At 39.0% G+C, this 14306-nt stretch overlaps 1 protein-coding gene across 2 annotated transcripts in view; it reads left to right on the top strand.

Annotated features, from left to right (window-relative positions):
- Window positions 1–14306, top strand: part of b3gat1a (beta-1,3-glucuronyltransferase 1 (glucuronosyltransferase P) a) — an 88961-nt gene that overhangs the window by 26520 nt on the left and 48135 nt on the right. For both annotated transcript variants that reach the window (XM_084123801.1, XM_084123802.1), the window contains exon 2: window positions 13343–13535. The gene's annotated coding sequence lies outside the window, so the exon portion shown is untranslated. The remainder of the gene's footprint in view (window positions 1–13342; window positions 13536–14306) is intronic.

The following is a 14306-nucleotide window of genomic DNA, read 5'->3' on the forward strand; positions in this document are numbered from 1 at the left end:
CTCTTCATTAAAAGCTAACGTATGCAAAATAGGCATCATTTCATTGTGGACTATTTAGTATTTTTGTATGAGGGCTGCTTTCTGTATTGTTTAGTTTTCACATCAATATGCTGTAAACCGATCTGTTATACGTACGTTATACGTAGGTTTACTGTACCTCCACAGGTACAATGTGTATCAGTGCAATGCCAGTCACAAAAAGTTGTGAGTGCTCTCTGCAGATGTTCATTTACTTTTTTTGTATAAGCTGTTTTTGATTGTTGTATACAGCAAACATTTCAAGTCATAACTCTTTATTATTTAGTTGTGTATAAGAGCAGCTTTGTATGTTACTAATTATTCAGAATATGCGTACGTCCACAAGCATTATGTTTGCATGAGAGCTGCTGGTACATAATTCTATATTGTTTCGTATGAAAGCTGTTTGTGATTTTGCGAAAGCAAAATGTTTTTTTGTGTGTGTGTGTTTTTTTGTTTTTTTGTCTGAAGGATTTTTGTCTGAAGGATTATATTGCTCATTGCACACAACAGGAGGATGTAAGTCTATTATTTTATGTTAGAGATTCAGAATATGTTGAAGTTTGTATTCATTTACTACAAGTATGCTGCTAGTACAGGCACACATTCCTGTTGGTTCTTTGCAATGTTGGGACATATGCTGGCAAATGTAACCTTACAGTTGACTTGCCAAATCACTTCCATTTGTTTTATTAATAAAATATATTGGAAGTAAATTCTTTATGGGTCATTATAAATTCTTTGCTTTAAGAGTACCAAGTAGTCACACACACAAAAAAAGATGCATCGATAATCGTTTTAGCATCGCATCGCAGCCCTCTGAATCGTAATCGAATCGAATCGTGAGATTCCCACCCCTAGTTCTGCCTGGAAACAAAGCCGCCGTGATGCCAAACCCCCTCATGGAAGAAGAAAGCTGTCATGTTTACAACTGTGACAATGAGCGCTTATCAGGATCAACTAAACGCTGGATTTTCAGTTATGTGAAGCATGTAAAGTTCACGGCATAGACTCTTTAAAATATGTTCAAGAGTTTCACACGCCAGTCTGTTATTGTAAGGACATCGACGTTACATTTTGACGGCCCTAAACATGATGTAGAACAAAACTAACTGTGATTGGTTGCTTTACATGTCAGTCAGATGCCCTTGAAAAGCCAATTAGCCAATGAAATAGTCCAGACCTTTTGCCGTCACCTACACAAAACTATCTGGACATATAATATCCGCCATGTTGATACTGTCATGTGACCACAGTTGTATCACTTCATTGCCATTCACAAATTCTCTCCCATGGCTTCATGGGATGGTAAAGAGTCCAATGGACATGCACTCCAGAGTCTTGCCAGTAGTAGGTAATCTGTGCACTGTTTTATGAATATTGTGAATTCGGACATAGTACTCTTTTCTCTAGAGATGTCACGAAGACATTTTCACACCAGTAAATAAACTTGTGACAACACCAGTATTACCGATAACACCTGGGGTATTAGATATATATATTTTGCAGGCATCAGGGAGCCACTATCAATATGTGGGGTATTAAAAATGCTTTTGAATACGCGCTCGCTTTTTTACTTTCGTTTTCTAATTCGCGATCATGCATATTAATCTTAGCATAGACTAGACTCATAGACTAATCTTAGCACTTTCACGCAGTCAAACGGCATGGACCTGATGTGAAATCTGAATAAAGAAAGACAGTTGGTGGATGCGAGTACATCTGTAAAATAAACATGTGGGAGAGTAAACATGAATTCATGATCACATAAAGAAAGAGAAAGATCGCCTTTAGCATTGTAATATAACCTAGTTAATGTGACTGAAACATCTCTCAGGAGAGACAACTGCTTTCATTTCAGACTTCAGAACATGAAGTGCCCTGACGGATGGGTGTCTTGTAAAGATCAGAGCCACATTTTCTTAGGTTGGGAGAATATAATGCACAAAGCAGTGACTCGCACAATGTAGTGGTGCTGGTTTTCAAACATAGACAATTATGGAAGTGCCCAATGGCACAAAAGTGAAACCTTCTCGGCTGTCAGAAAGTGCCTCTCTGCAGACTGCAGAAGTGGAGCATCACAGAGGCGACAAGAAAAGAACAAAGTGACAGGGACGGTCTTATTTCCTAGGGTTCTTCAGGGAGCAGATGCAGGCAATCTCATTTAGCGTTAAACATGAGACGAGATGTGCCTTCTCCTCCTCTCTCACTCCGGCTTTATCTCTCTCGCACACGCAAACTTGTTGGTGTCTGATCATGTGGGCTTTGCTTGAGTTGTAGAGAGCTGCCACTCATCCAATGGCTATGGAGTGACAAAACCCTTGGCGGTAATTTCAGCAAAAAGCTTGGCAGCGCAGAAGAGAGGAGAACTGTGGCTGAATGCGATTGGCCCCCAGATGCCTCTTTTGGAAGATAGCAGGATAGGCAGCTTGAAAAATGCATTGATATTTTGAGGGAGTGAGAAGGAATGAGTGGAATTGGAGAGAAACTGAATTTCCACAGGTGCGATTTTGGAGTCGGATCAATTTCTGAGCCTTCGGGTGCATATTTGAAGCCAAAATTTGTGTTGTGAATTAGCCAAACGAATGATTTGTTCCTTGATTTTTGTGGATATGCAGTCTTGAAATCAGTATGCAGAGCTCCAAATCCAGCTCACAAGACAAATGCAAAAATATACAAACATTACCACTCCAGTTCGGACACACAAGAGACCCAGCGAAAAGCTTCTCATTTCCAGCATATTATTAAGGCCATAATCAACTGGGTATCACGGTCCTCCCCTTGTCCCTATGTGGTTGTAATTACACTGACATGCAGACAGTGGCAGGCAAAGTGATTTTCGCTCCCTGCAGAATGAACACCACCTCTTTAACCATCCAGTCAGGTCGCTCGGGGAGCCACACGCAATTTCCATCCTCATTCAATTCAATTGCTGGAGCATGCAAATGGAATTTCTCATTGTTTGCCTGACTGCTCCAATAGTAGTTCTTATTTGCAGGACGTCACCTTATAACCACAATGAGTAATCTGTAAATACATGAGGTCATGTCATATTTTCCCTATTATACATTGAATATGTGTTTAATTCATGACTGACAGATAGTGACACTGTATATGGAATCGTTTTGCTCTTCATAGAACATTAACTACCAATTCTGTGATTCTCTCTACTGATTTGATGGTATACTGAAGGCATTCACCAACTATTTTTGTGAAAAAATTAGAAATACGCTCGAAACAAAAAACAAATATTAAGGTAACTTCAATAAAGATGACCCACCAACTAGGGCTGCACAATTAATCGAAAAAAAAAAAAATCACGATCTCGATTCAAGCATGAATGCGATCTCATTTCTTAATGATGGCGATTCACTTCCGTGTATTTCCCTGCATTCAGATCATGCTGCATTCACGCGTTATTGGTCACACTCACACAATAACAAAATAGGGTTGTGATGGCTGACCGACATCACGATGGAAAGGTCACGTATATCTATTGATTCGTGTACACTATTGGTTGGGAACGGAACCTATGGCTCGCAAGCCATACCTGGCTCTTTGGCAAAAATCATGTGGCTCGCATGGTCCAACAAACGATAAAAAAAAATGAAGACACATCAACAGAGATCGGCTCTTTCTACAGAAAAAGCAACCAATTACAATTCCCTTGTTGTACTACCGAAGTTAATGAAAAGTGTATGATAACAATAATAATAATAATAATAATGTGGAAGAGGGCTTTGAGCTGGGCAGGACCAGCGGCGAAGAGGCCATCTTGTCCGGAGACACTGGCTCGGCGGGCGTGACATGAACAGTCTCTGGATCGGCAGACGTGACGTGAACAGTCTCTGGATCGGCAGACGTGACGTGAACAGTCTCTGGATCGGCAGACGTGACGTGAACCGTCTCTGGATCGGCAGACGTGACGTGAACAGTCTCTGGATCGGCAGAAGTGACGTGAACAGTCTCTGGATCGGCAGACGTGACGTGAACAGTCTCTGGATCGGCAGAAGTGACGTGAACAGTCTCTGGATCGGCAGAAGTGACGTGAACAGTCTCTGGATCGGCAGACGTGACGTGAACAGTCTCTGGATCGGCAGAAGTGACGTGAACAGTCTCTGGATCGGCAGAAGTGACGTGAACAGTCTCTGGATCGGCAGACGTGACGTGAACAGTCTCTGGATCGGCAGAAGTGACGTGAACAGTCTCTGGATCGGCGGGCGTGACGTGAACAGTCTCTGGATCGGCAGACGTGACGTGAACAGTCTCTGGATCGGCAGACGTGACGTGAACAGTCTCTGGATCGGTAGACGTGACGTGAACAGTCTCTGGGTCGGCAGACGTGACGTGAACCGTCTCTGGATCGGCAGAAGTGACGTGAACAATCTCTGGATCGGCAGACGTGACGTGAACAGTCTCTGGATCGGCAGAAGTGACGTGAACAGTCTCTGGATCGGCAGAAGTGACGTGAACCGTCTCTGGATCGGCAGAAGTGACGTGAACACCCTCTGGATCGGCAGAACAATCTCTGGATCGGCAGAAGTGACGTGAACAATCTCTGGATCGGCAGAAGTGACGTGAACAATCTCTGGATCGGCAGAAGTGACGTGAACCGTCTCTGGATCGGCAGACGTGACGTGAACCGTCTCTGGATCGGCAGACGTGACGTGAACAGTCTCTGGATCGGAAGAAGTGACGTGAACCGTCTCTGGATCGGAAGAAGTGACGTGAACAATCTCTGGATCGGCAGGCATGACGGGAACAATCTCTGCAGACGTGACGCGAAGAGACTCAGGCTTTGCAGGCATGACACGAAGAGACTCAGGCTTTGCAGGCATCCTGGGGATAAGAATCAGGCGTAGACGCCTACTTGGCTGGAGATTACAATTTAAAGCTGCTGGATTCATCGTTTGGTCGGTCGTTCTGTTATGATGAGGCAAGGACGAAGCAGAGAGAGAATCCATACGCAAAACTAATTTAATGAAACAAACAGGAACTCCAGGGCAAACAAAGGAACACAGAACTCAGGACAGGAACATGGAAACAGCTACAACGACCGACAAACAACAACTGAAGCACAGAGGTTTATATACACAGGCAAACAAGCTAAACAAGATAACAAGGGGGTGTGGTTAATCAGAAACACCTGGGGAGACTAATAAACAAGAAAAACTACAAAGGACTACAAAACATGGCACAGGACAGGAAATAAAAGTCCACACAAGACAAGGGAAACACAGGACAGGAATCATGACACTATGGATCAACACCAAATATTTTTGTAAAAAACAAAAAACAATTATTTATTTTTTTAAACAAAACAGACTTAGGGTAATTCTAATTAAATTAATTTGCTAAAGTTCAGCTAAATATAAAGTGCAATATACAGTAGGCCTATAAAAAAAATTATAAATGATATCGCCCCTTTCACATTAAAATTAATTCAGTAAAATGCATGACTAGATTATTTTATGCAAGAATCATAAAGATACTTGTGAATATTTGTATACAAACAGTTCATACACACACATACAACATGCGTATAATATGCATGTACAAAAATCTGTGCAGCTGCATTTAAATAAATATGTATTAAAACATAACACTTAAATACATTAACCTGGTACTATATAAATGAATATACTTGATAATATTCAGCTACATAACATTAAAGGGTGTCAAGTTGGTACACAAGAGACAACTTTCATTCCATTTGTGGATTATCTAGAGCATGTTCAGTGGGAGAGAGGTGAGTGTAGGTGTTCATGAGTGGGTGGAATAACCGCCCTCATCTATTTTCTGCTCTGAGTTTGTTTGTACGTGCAAATCCCGACTATTTTTAAAAGTTTAAAGTATGAAGTACTTCATAACTGAGGGATGCAGCAAACCCAATTCTGTTTCATGCATTAGCATATCCACCTTATTCTTGACGATCTTACTGCGTTTTGAATTATGGGTGGCACTTCCGGTTTTGGGAACTTCCATTCAAAAAGACTGAAACGAACCATTTCAAATCATAAGATTGCCCTACAAATAAAGCTTATCCGTCAGGTTGACTCAATGAGCTATCAGTTTTATTCCATGTTTTATTTAAGAATAACATGAGAATAACGTAACACGTGACATGTTATAACAAGAATATCTATGGCAAGAGCTCTTTTCAGTCACTGCATGAAAAACGTCAACATATACTGCACATTTGCGGTCTGTTCTCCCGATTTAACTTATGATATATGCCATTAATAATTCACTGGAATGCACAAAGAATCTCTCTTTTTTTCTCCTCAAATCCTCACGTCTCTTTCCAGGTTTGTTTTCACAGGTAAATACAATTTATTATCTGTCAAAATGACTGAAATCACTTTGAAATAGTATCACGCAATGCTGAAGTATATAAATTATTATTATAATAATTATTAAGGCAACGTATGTTACATAATACAGATTACCACAGTGATATTTAACCGTCCGATTTTGCTGTGGAAAGATTCACGCTTTTGGGGTTATTCATGGTCTGTTGAAAGAGCCTTGTTGATGCTTTTACACTTTTAAATGTCCTTTTAATGTTCAATGGTTGAAGGATGAGTAGAATAATGTAATGTCATTGTAAACAGTTTTAAAAATATATTATTGCGTCCATAGAGCTAGTCTTTCACTGATTGTTTACAGCTTAACGGAAGTTACACCCATAATTCACTCAAAGAGTCATGGGGCGTAGGAATAATGTGGATATATTTTGTGCCCTGACTGTGTTCAGATATTTTTACAGAATTTTCTACTAGGCTCTTCTCAGTTGTCCCTCATTAAAAATTTAACCCAAGCAGGGCACCAGCACTGTTTTGGGAACTTCTGAGATTGGGCACGAAAAATCCAGCATTGGATTGGTTTTGCATCATGGGTTGCTGGTTTGCTCTAACGGCATAAACCAGCCTGGACCAATTTTTCTAGTTCTGTATTTTTCAGGCAGTGCAGAGCCCGGGGCAGAACACAGAGAGAGACGGGGTAAACAGAGATGCTGTAAGCAACTTCAGCCAGGGCAGAAAATGAACCCATGCTCCCCTTTTCCTGGGATTAATTGAATTCTTGCTGCTATTAAAGTGGCTAGGAGAGCTGAGCGACAGCTAGGAATGCAGAAGAGGTCTGGACTCTTCATGTCTGTTGCGCTGACTGGGACGATATCTCTCTCTGATGTGCGTTTCTTTGTGAGGAAGGGCTGCAGTTGACTGTGAAGGATGTTACTTTAAATAGTGCCTTAAAAAAAATGCTTGACACTATTATCCTTCCAAAAATAGAAAACGGCAAGACAGAATGTATAGGAAAGAAAAATCACACCTGAAATTGTTTCAATTGTTTCTTCTAGACAGTGTTGGAGATCAAACTGAGAAAAGACACCAGTAATCTCGTATGCTCCTTTTCAGGCTTTTTCTATCGTTAACTGAAACCATACAAAATCTAAATACTTGAAATAAACATAAAATAAAATAAAAATAAAATAATAGGCAATAAATAAAGGCAACATTTCTCATTGTCATTTAGTTTAAGTTGAAGTACTAAATATCTAAAATAAAATAAAATAAACAAAAACTCATAACTAAAACAATAAAAAACAGACATAAGTACAAACACTACAAAATTATTAAAAAATTTAAAATTTAAATGAAAACAGCTAATATAAAAAATAATAATATCTAATTCACAATATTAACAAAAACTATAATAGTAGATCAATAATACTAAAATTTTATTTTCCGATAAGATAAATACACAAACCATGCATATTCGCTGTATGTCAACATTTCTCTTTTAAATTGAATTATTTTAAGGCATTTTGAAGAAATAAAAGGAGATAAAAGTTCTCCCAAACAGTTTACCCCAAAAATGAAAATTGTATCATCATTTACTCCCCCTCTTGTGTGTGTTTTTCTTTTTTAATAAATGGTGGTTGGTATATGGTGCATTAATAAAGCTTAATCTTTAGCAAAAAGGTCACCTTCAGTTGTGAGGCTTTGCAGTCATTTCTAGATGAGCTTAGATCAGATTGTCCTTCTAAATGTCCTTGAGAAGGTTTGGGTGATAACCTGCTTTTCTCATCCACCTTTATCACCTGGCTATCCCGCATGGATCGGCTCATGTGTTTAGACAGGACGAATGCACCTGTTCTATGAGCCATTCCTGTGGAAACCCAGATGAGTGAGTGCAGTTTAGATGCAGGTGTGCCAGAACTCATAACCTGAGCATGGACACTGCTTATATCCAGATAAAGCTGTTATCAGCACGCTTCCAGCCGGCAGGCTTTAGCGGACCTCTCTTTTTTCCCCAGGACTTTTCAAAGGGGGTTTCCTTCAAAGGAAGCAAAGAGAAAGTTTCAGTTCTGGGCAGAAGGATTTAACCCTAAACATGCCCCCTAGCTGTGGGTTAGATCATGTGCAGGGGAGAGAACACACGACGCTGCTGTGACAGAGACATTTTAGCATTTGTATTACCAGTCGGACCTCTTGAATCTGGTGGTGAAGTTATCGAAGGATTCTTGCTCAGGCATACAACAATAAGTATTCAATCACACGTCTACCACATTTCAATTTCATACTGTTCATAAGGTGAAGGCTCCTCACTCTCTAAGCAATCAAATATAATCTCAAAACAATATATACTTCAGTGAGCAACATGGGTCCCTTAAGAGTACGTTTGGGTAGTTGTCCACTTCATTCCACTGTTTTATAGCTTTGTGAAGAACAGAAAATACTAACACTGCTATCGGCTTAGATTCAACTGAACCTGTAGAAGGAGGAGGTCTGAAACAAAGCATTAGAGAACGCATTGATTGAACTGGAAACTCATTTAAAACAGTTCTATGCTATTCAACAACCGAGTCCACGCTAGCTGTGCTACTTTCATTCCTATTAATTTAACACAAGCTTACCTAACAAAGACATCCGAAAATCATATTAAATGATGAGTATCAGTTATTATCCACAGATATTACAACTTGTTCAGAAATACTTATGAAAGAAATGCAGCAAATAAGGCATGATAAAGCTCTCTTTGAAATTATTTTTAACTTTTTTTTTTCTCATTCCTGAATAGTTTTTATATATACAGGCAGACATGACATTATTTCTTGTCCTCATTATTGCTTGTACACAACTGACAGCGTACCTCGCAGATACTTTACAGCCTTGAATCATCACCACCAGCTTTTGCTGAAGTCCTAATATAATATAATATAATATAATATAATATAATATAATATAATATAATATATGTAAGGTGCATTTACTTGATCAAAAATACAGTAAATAAAGCAATATTGTGAAACACTATTACAATTTTCAATAACCGTTTTCTATTTTATTATATTTTAAAATGTAATTTATTCCTGTGATCAAAGCTGAATTTTCAGCATCATTACTCCAGTCTTCAGACTCACATGATCCTTCAGAAATCATTCTAAAATGCTGATTTGCTGCTTAAAAATACATATTATTATTATTATTATTATCCACAAATATATATTGTTGTGGAATCCTTGATTTTTAAAAAGTCAGGATTATTTGATTATTAGGAAGTTAATGAATAGAACAGCATTTATTTGAAATAGAAATCTTTTGTATCATTATAAATATCTTTACTGTCACTTTTGATCAATTTAATGCATTTGTTAAAAAAAATTAATAAATAAAAGTTAATATTGTTAACATTTGTTCACATTTAGTTACCAATAGTTTATATTTAATTATATTTAAACCTTTAAAATAATACAAAATACTGAAACATATTTCTATAGCACACTGAGTGATTAGTTACAAAGCCTGAAGTATCAGTGTGAGGTTTTATGGCACGAGTTTCACATTTATTTTTATTTTTTTCCTATAGTCACTTCTAAAACTTTATAGAGAGAAGTTCGGAACTTGCCAAGAAGTGAATTATTGATGTGGGCTACTGACTACAGAATAAAGAAGCATTTACTTCGTGTGGGTTTGCCTGAATTAATCATAACATGAGACTAAGATGGGGGATGAATTCTTTCTTTACAAAACCCACCAATTTTCCAGTAAATGACAGATGTCTTCTCGCAAAACTGGACCCAGCCATTATCGACAGCATCAGTTTACCGTGCACATCAAACATTCAGCAGATGGCCTTTTGTCTGTACTGCGTTCTTGCATTTTCCGCCTACATTGTTAAACATGCGCAACATGCAATTTTGACATCAGCATTCGCAACGTCTCTGTCGACAGAAATGTTTGAGGGAACCATCGGCAGTTAACTGACCCAATGTTATAAAACATGAATGACAGACTGGATATGCAGTATTTAACGGCAACATTTCCAATATTAATGTTAATCATACACTGACATTTAGCCTAATAAAATCCCCCAAAGTATCTTTCTTCCCTCTCCCCAGACTTTATGGATTCCCTCCATACTAGCCATAGCTATAGTTTCCATGGAGACAAACTGACTGTATAAGACCTGTACATTTCCCACATGCAGATGTGTGCAGTGGTCCAAGAGCCACAGAGCGTCATTGAGATATTAGGGTTGACATTTCTTGCTGCCAAACACCACGTCAAGCCCCTTTCCCACGGGATTTATGGCACGGTTGATGTGGTAAGTGGCGCTGACTGCAGGGTGGAGTACGAATACACTGCAATAGAAAGCAATGGACTGTTGATTCATCCTCCGTGTCTGTGGGCTTGCACACTTGATCAATACTAATCCCCTCATCCGTCACGGGTCACATCCAGCTGTACATCTCTCACTGTCAGCACATGAGTGCACATGAAGTGATTCTCAGGACACTTGTTTAACAGTCCTCTGGGATGAGCTGCTCAATAAACTTAACAATTTTCCGGACATTCACATTACATTAAGAGTGATTTTATTTGTCAAACTCTAGATATTTCTGTATATTTATAGTTTGTTAATTTGCCATATTTTTTTTTTTAGCTTGTCACAGTGCATTCTGGGATTGCCTGCCCTATATGAAGCCTATGGCCCTGCCCCAAATGGCACACTTCATATGTACTTGCAGTCTTTTAGATAGTTCACCCAAAAAAGAAATTCGGTCACCATTTAATCACTCTTATGTCATTCCAAACCCATAAGACTTTCATTCATCTTCAGAACACGAATCTTTTTGATGAAATCTGAGAGCTTTCTGACCCTCCATTGATAGCTACACAACTAGAACTTTGACGCTTCAAAAAGTTCATAAAAATATCGTAAAACTAATCCATATGAATTTAAATTTTCTGAAGAGACTTTCTGAAGAGGCTTTTTAAAAAAAATAATTTTTGAGTTTCTTAACCCAGTGAATTGCAAACAACTAGAAAGCCATGTAAATGCATTGCTTAAAAAGAGTGGGAAGCCTGAAGAACATTTGGCTTTTTAAAATTTTGAAATCCTAATTAAGACATTTTAAGACAAAGGGCCCTATCTTACAGCGCCAAGCACGACACAAGTGTTTTTTGCTAGTTTCAGCCTGACGCAGTTATCATTTTCACATCCTGCACTACGTTGTTTAAATAGCAAATGCATTTGCGCCCATGGGTGTGCTGGTCTGAAAACTATTTTACTATTTTATTTTATATATGAGTAAAAACATTTTTACATTTTTTTGTTTTTCTTAACCCAGTAAATAGCAAACAACTAGAAAGCCAAGTATATTCCTGAAATTCCTGTGGGAAGCCTGAAGAACATTTGGCTCTTTAAAATTTTGAAATCCTGAAATTATATTTTTATTTAGCCTACATTATTAAAATTGGGACCCTTTAAATGTTGCTGTGTACAATGGGGGGGGCTTGGAGTCAAAAAGGTTAAGAACCACTGCTATATACAGTAAGAATTTGGTCTAAAGAAGGTGTTATATGAAGCGTAATCATTTTTAAACAGACTTCATGTCAGGAGCATGCATACAGCCTGAAAAGTCTGCCAAGGCAGCTCACTAAGTTCTAGAACAGAACCAATTTGCACTTTTGCTACTTGCTATGGTCTATTTAGCAACATTTTAAAGTTTACTAGCATATAGATGGCCTCCAAGCTTAAACACATTGACTAAAAGTCGAAAAACACAACATCAAATTTTTATAGGGTTTTTGAAAACATTAAAAAAAGGTCTTGAAGTATTAGCTTTATCTACTAAACCCAATTTGTTTTAAGTTCCATTATTAGAATGGATCTTGGCGATAACTTGTATGCCTCTGTTGTGGTCCTGTCAATAACCTGTTAAAAGAAATTCATTCCACCCAATCTCTTTTGATCAGTGGGTAGACGTGTGATTTTGCCTATTACACTGAATCGATAGACAGGCTCCAGGCCAGATGCATAACTTTCTTAACTGACACAGGATTCATTCTCGCCTTCATCAATAATGGATCTAAATGGACAGCATCAAATAAGATCTCAGACTTTAGCAGGGATTCGGCCTCCAACAAAGAGTACAGGCAACAGGAGGCGGAAAAAATCTAAATCAAAACTTGAAGCTGGTTTTAGAGGAAACTTTATTTATAATGCAGGCGTGTGTCAAAACGATTCAAGTGTGGGTAAAAAACACTTTCTGAAGGTTGAAGAAAACTTCTGGCCACAACTTTTTTTTTTATGTGTGGCAGAAGTAAAAAAAAAAAAAACAGGTTTGCAATGGACAAATGTAAGATGTTCATATTAAGAAATAGAGCAAAACTAAAATTATTCAATAATTTTGACATATATATATAGGCCTAAGTGTGTGTGTGTGTGTGTGTGTGTGTATGTATATACAGTATATATATATATAATGTTCCTGTATGAGATATAGCCTCCGTGAGTACATCCCGATATTGATAACACTGCCTGAACATCACCTGCAATCAGATTCAGATTTGAATTCAATCGGTTCAGGTGCAGTGTGAACACGCGCGTTGAGGGTTTTCTGTTAGAACGGTGTCGTGTTAGCGGCCCCTAAGTTAATAACTAATGATCTTCACAACGGAAGTGAATAAATCAATCAAAACTAACTTTAGCTGGACAATAACTTTATCCTAGAGCTGCTGTAAAGCCAAAACAATCTCTGTTACTGTAATTTCCTATTATCACTGTAAAGCTGCTTTGAAACAATTCATATTGTTAAAAGCACTATATAAATTGAAGGTGACTTGACTTGAACACACAACCTACAGTCCACATTTATATTTATCCATATTTCCCACCATAAATAATCTCCAGTAATGAATGACGCCTACTCCAACCCTGCCCTCCCCTCTACCCCTGACTCTCAAAGGGTCTTTGTCCGAGGATGAGAATGAGCCATTCTCTCTCTCACAGATGACCCCTCTTGTCTCCACAGGCGCTGCTGAGGACGTGACTGCCCACGTGGTCTGGATGCCAGCCGCTGCCTCTCAGAACCCCTGACAATCCCAGAAACACATCCTCATCCTCCGTTTCCACGCTCTCGACCCCCCCGGTCTGCGAGGATTATTGAGTCTTGGGATTACTGAAGTGTCCACTTTGGCCGCGGGAGAAAGGGCACACTATTACTTGTGAGTATCCTCAGCTGCTCCAAGCCTCAGCTCTGCCTGCGCAATTACAGTCATTATGGGCTTTTGTGCTTACTTGGTGGAAAAGAAAATGCAGGGAACACTTTATTAGAGCAAATGAAATGCTTCATCATATATTATTGGCCATTACTTTAATTATCGGCATAACAGAATGAAACGAACGAAAACAGATCTTTCTTGCCTTGAGTTCTTATATCTGAAATGGGCTCGAGACTAAATTGAAGGAACTGGGGCATTGCCAGAGATGTCATGCTAATGTTTTGGCCATAAAATGCCTTGAGCGGGACTCGGGCATGTTAGGGATTCAGTTAGCGTCCGTGTGAGCGGCTGCATGGGTTGTCAACCTACCGCAATAAATAATTGAAATGGATGTCCGACAACATTGTGTGTAGTTTCAGCGTTTGCTAGGGTTGCAAGCTCTGTGAAAATTTTGAGTTTTACTGCGAATGTGAGAATTGGTTTAGAAGCTCGACGGACTCAGGGGGAGATCACACACCATCTGATTTCAGCAATCTTCCTGCTGGTGTAAAATATCTTAGGCCTGTTATTACCGGAGAGTGTCTGTCTGAGTCTAGGGGCGGAATAAAACATGTAAGGTGAAAGCTGCAGATGATTTGGAAGCCAGAATGACTTAATGCAATCTGAGATGAGGAACAGGGAGAGCCGGAGAGGCTGAGGATGTGACACATGGATGGATTTTTCTGTATGTTGATGTGGGCTGCCTGATTTAGAAATACACATGTAGTGATGAAA

The sequence above is a fragment of the Abramis brama genome, assembly GCF_963993115.1.
Source record: "Abramis brama genome assembly, chromosome: 9".
Classification (NCBI taxonomy): Eukaryota; Metazoa; Chordata; class Actinopteri; order Cypriniformes; family Leuciscidae; genus Abramis; species Abramis brama.